Genomic DNA, 6,000 nt, shown 5'->3' with positions numbered 1-6,000 from the left:
TCTATGATATACGTTGACTCACGTACGAGGTGTCTTATTATGGATAGACTCAATCGCTGTCTCTCACGCATCGCACGCCTTATTTAATATCGAAATTAAGTCAACCGTAATCGTTCACATCACTAACTTATAAAGAAACTATGATCTTTCGATCTCCATTAAGGCAGACTTCCATGGATGCGAAAGGAATATAGCAATGTAGAACAGGCACGATATTTATAGTAAGATACACAGTTCCGTTTTTTATCCACGATGTAATACATTACTAGGTATATAAATTGTTACCAATCATATGATACAAGGTTTTAAAGTCATTATTTCTTATGATGATATTTTGATGATGAGTATAAATGAGAACAAAGGTCCATGTAAATGAGACAGTGACTTGGGGACAGTGAAAACTTATAAGGTCACCAAGCCCTCGAGATGACAGGCAGCTTGTGTGAGTGACACTAAGCCCTTACCAATTGGAAATTCTCATATTCAAATCCGCTTAATAAGCCTAAGCCCCAAGTCAAAACTGTGCCGAATTAATTTCAATAAATGTCTTCACGAATTCAATCCATAGTCTATACATCTATAGATATGATTAAAATTTATGTGTCTGTATGTAATTCGTATACTTGTATTTACTGATAACGAAAAACCAATTGTTATTATAATGTCTGTCTGTCCGCAAGGCCACGTTTGTATTGTGGCATGGACGGGAAGGTAGCTGATCCACGCAGGCCTATTATACGCTACTTTCTTTTTCTAATAAATTAAATCACATTTAAGTAGTGAGTTTTAAAATTGAATATTCTAAAAAAAAACGAATTGAAAATCCATTTTGAACGAACAACGCTTAGTTAGAATTAATTAAAGTGTTTTGAAGCGTGAAATTATTCAACGGAAGGGGTATTAAGACGGTACACATTTGCTCTTTGAAACGATTAGCAAATACTATTTGTATTATAAAACCATTTAATCACACATACAAAAGACCAGAAATGATATACCTTTTTGCCTCATTGACCTTTGTACCTTTGATGAATTTTCGTGTCTGTAGAATAAAATTATTGTCAATTATTTGGTTGAATTTATTTAGGAATGATTCATTCATCTTACAAAATCAGAAAAAACATGATGTATTATATAATAATATATAGGTATGAATGAAAAAATTGTGAAAAATAGCGTCGTTAGTGACAAACATTAATATAATATAATCTTACTATTTATTTATTTGTTAGGCAACGTAAGTAATTTTAAAATTATAACAATGTATCGAGCTTTAAGCATTTGTGCTTTAAAAATATATTATGTATTTTTCAGTATTTGATATAATGCGGCAAACAATATTTCTAAAACTAATTTCCTGTCACGCCTGCAACCCGCTGTGCCGCTCAGTTTGTTCGTTTTGCTTTAGAAAGTTAATAAACCTGAGTAAACTATCTCCCCGTCTTTGTGTTTCTAAAAATTAAAATTTTGTCTCTATAAAACAACTATATTTTATTATGCCAAATATCAGCGAGATCCATGCAGCCGTTCCGGAGATACCTTCTCTACATCTATCCATCAATTAAAACATTCGCATTTATAATTTTCTAAAATTTAGTTCAAATTTGAACGATACAAACCATAAAGCTAAGCCATCGAATAGCATTCATTCATTTCATGGATTGTCCGATTTCTGTACTTTTCATATTTTAATTAATATTACATTCGAATCGATCTCAAGGATCGCATATTGACTTTGATCGTTGGGCTATTTGTTCACTAACACCGGCACTGTCACTTATATTTCGTGACAGTGTTGGTGGACAAGCAGCCTTAGTCATTGTTCGTCAATTTTATTTTAGTATTCAATCATAAAACTAGCGCCCCCTAGCGGTGTGAGCGTGCACCACAAAGGGTGGGAGGATTAATGGATTCTATTCATAACATAAAGGAATGTAATTTCATGTTGTTATATCGATTCTATAACATCAAAGCTTTTGTTAAGCAGTAATAAGAAATAATATGTCTCAGATCTTTGTACTAGCGACGAAAATCTTATTGGATAAGCTTATTCTAACAATAACGATATTGTGTAGCTTTGAGGATTAATTTTAAGGTATAGAAATATTAGGAAAAGTAACTTTTTTTAGACATTATTAGTTAGAATCCTTTGGCGTGCATGGCGCGCTTTTGTCAAAGTTCAGTGTCAGAATGATTAGTGATGGGACATAAACGTCGACATCTTCGTAAGGCTAGTGTTGCGCCAGTACATCGGCACAGTGTCGGATTTTCTTCCACTTTATTGAAAATGCGGTAGATAAATATTAACGCAGTTATTTTTAAAAGTGGTAAATTATAGTAACAGAAATAGTGCATTGAAAACAAAAGGTTTTATTAAAAAAATTATGACGATTGAAGGAAAAGTCCAAGGTCATCTGTTTTAGAATTAAGTTTTATATCGTTAAACTTTATCTAATACGAAACTTTGTCAATTTGTCTTCGCCCATTCCAGCCTCTTTAGATTTATCATCCAACTTGAATCATAATTTTGAATGTTGTAACTTTTTAAGAGTTTTATGTTAAAAAATTTAATAGGAGCAGGAATTATACGTCTGTCTCTTTTACTCTTTCTACATTTTACATCTTTCGTATCGTGTAGTAAAACTTTTTTCTTTGATTTTAGACTTGAGCTTTTACAACGAAATGTGCGCGTAATTTTACGATATCTTGATACCAAAGTTTTCCGCCTCATTATTATAATTATTCTGCTTACATGAACAACTTGAGCTTCTCTCAAAGCTTTTAAGAAGGGATTTAATCGTCAGCTTATCACATTACAAAGTAAATTAAGCATGTTTAAGTTGAATGTTTAAGTCCCTGTCAGCACTTGTACAGTCTATAGATTGAAATATTAATTATGTGTTTACTGGTTTTGCGAAAACTGAAAAGAAAATGAAAAATCTCAATATGACACGAAACCCTTTGCCAACTGTTACTGACGTCAAAGTAATTGTTGGTTTGCATTGCACAAGACTCTAGTACAAATATATATCGCCATCTCTATCATACTCGACGAAATAAAAGACGTGTTTCGGCAGTGGAAAGCCACGGTAAAAAAAGCAAATTTATATTTATCGACGGCACGATAACGTCAAAAATAAAAATTAAATATTGATGTCCCAACAAAGGGTTTAGAAGATAAAACTCAACATGATGTATTTGCCTCTGTATCGTGACGTATTCATACATTCGACTTCAAAAGTGTCTCAGGTCTGAATAATGTAGATAAGCTCAAGAGAACGCCAAATTTAATTCGAAGCCACGCAGTATGTTAATCCCCGACTTTAAACAAATTATGTTCAAAGTTTTGGAAACAAAGATGTGTCTTTGTTTAAGTAATCTACAAATGAGTAATACAACCCTAGTTGGAACGTTTGTTTTAATATGATAAATAAATTCACGGTCTATGTCTTCTATGACATAGGAAACTTATAAGATATTTAACATCATGCTTCGGCTCTAAACGCCGCTGTTATGTAGTAAAAGTCAAAATCGAATATTAATATTACACAATATTGTACACAGTTTATCGATATAGCATACGTACATCACTATTGCTATAACAAAGATTAACACAAATTTATTTGTCCATACACATTTAGTTGCTGTTAAAATAAATTTTCTCCAACTAAATATGGTCCTTGTTAAAAGATTTGATTTTTTTTAATGTCTTTTTTTAAATAAAATAAATAAATACACATGTTTCATACGAAAATAAATATTTGATTGAAATACAAACATTTGCTTCCAATTTCTGTTTATCGACGCTAAAAATAAGGTATAATCGTGTTTATTTGTAATGTCCTGCGACCCTCGTCTCACAATGGCCCCGGGGGACGGACCAGAGCTCGCCACTTCTATCGTTCGACATATCAAATGTCCTTCTCACACATATTGAGAATATAAGATAAAGTTAAATGGATTTCATACACCAAAGGAATCATACTACAGTACTTGAAACTAACTTGGGTTAATATATAATAATACTATGCTATTGTGTGTGTATTTTTAATAAATAGGTGTCAATTATTTCATATAAAAAGTTAGTGGTAGATTTTGAATGTTGCATTTGTGCCATTAGGGGGAAGAATTGAAAGCACTAAGTAGGTAGCGCCAGCGCAAGATGTGGTGAAAGTTTTTATACGTCAGTTTATAGATTAAAAAAAGGTTTACGTTATTGAAAATATCGGAATTGGAAAATCCATCCACAACTAGAAAAATACATTTTTTTATTATATATAAATAATGAACTATCTTGAGCGATGATTGATGATGATGATTTGATGTACATAAGTCGTTGCTATGACAACAATCCGCAAAGTAATTGGCACATAAAGTGAAGTGTTTTATTTATATATTTGTATGTATATAAGTTGTATATATATATTTAGTGCTATTCCCACTCTTGAGCTGACATCTATAGTGAGCAAAAGGCAGTTTTTATTTCCATTTACATACTAAAAAGACCATTACATAATAAAAGAAACATTTTAAAAATATTTTTAAGTCTTAAATATATCGGCACATATCAGCTGTATATGTAATTATATTTATTGTCTAATCAGATTCCAGGGCCGTATCGTACTCTAGGGCAGCGGTCTCCGACAAATTGGTTTTTGATCCCTTCCCATTTCCCGACAACTAACGTTTAATAATAGTTAGAAGAGCGATGTTATAGCTTATAATAATGAATTGCCTTCACGACCTTGTTGCTATAATATGATAAGAATATAAAAATTCAACTGATTAAATACCATCCATACAACTCTATCTATCCTCTTTCACACATTTCTATACTTTTTTCAGTGTTCCTGTTTTGAGTGTCTTAAATCTTACTAATGTTATTAATGCGAATGTTTGGATGGATTAATGGATGTTTGTTTGAAGGTATCTACGAAATGGCTGTAAGAATGTCACGGAATTTTGACATAGAATTAAAACATAGTCTGGAAGAACACATAGACTACTACTTAAGTTTGTTTTTAATTCCGCGGCAACGCAGTCGCGCGCCATCTAGTAATGTATATTAATAATTAAGCTTGTAATATAATAAGTGTTTTTGCTATGTTTTAAATGATGAAAATCCTTTCAATGTGTTAGATTCAGGTCAGTAATATTGTAGGTCTCGGTAGGTAATTATGTTCTCGTTTTCTCGAAAGCCTCGACAACCTTAATGAGTATTTAATGAAATATAAAGTATAGCTTAACTCAGACACAGAATTACTTTACCTTAAAGTATTTTACAGCGAGTTATTTTAAAATGAAATACACGTGTTTAGTAATGCTATGAGAACACAGTAATACAGGTCCCTTAATGTTGGAGTGTATTTGTTTCGTAATAAGTAAATTTCCAGATAATTTAAGTGTTTTCCCTGCTATGTATATAATAAAACTGTAATTAACAAAACAAAAGCAGTTTAGGTGTAATGTTTTGAAAGAAAACTTGTAGAGCTCATGATTGCTCAAAAGAAATATACCCATGATATATAAATTCATATTTTTATAATACAGTTAATTTCCTCTGCGATATAGGAAAGAAGTATTGCTTAAAACATTTTCAACTCTTTATCTAAATCAGTTATGATAAATTATTCATCGTAACAATTGATACTGAGAGCTTGTCTTCATTTATCGTTGATTTCTGAGACCAAAATCCCTGATTAGTAGAATAAATCAAGGTATTAATATGCACATCTTTTTATAATGTCAGGAAATTTATGATAATTCTTTCATAAACCTTTACTATGTTGTTTGCTATAAAAATATATTTACTACATAACATTTTGGCCGCTACATTTCGCCATAAAATAAAACGCCTACCTTTATGTTGGCTTTTTATGATACATAAGGCTATTATAAATTACACTCTGTTATATCGGTTAGGATCACATGGTTTTCTTTAAAGGCTTCTAAGCTTTGTTTATTTGTCATCATATCCTTTGATCTTAATACATTGGCTAA

This window comes from Papilio xuthus, unplaced genomic scaffold (assembly GCF_000836235.2).
Source record: "Papilio xuthus unplaced genomic scaffold, Pxut_1.1 DF827870.1, whole genome shotgun sequence".
Classification (NCBI taxonomy): domain Eukaryota; kingdom Metazoa; phylum Arthropoda; class Insecta; order Lepidoptera; family Papilionidae; genus Papilio; species Papilio xuthus.
Note: the sequence above shows the minus strand (reverse complement) of the source record.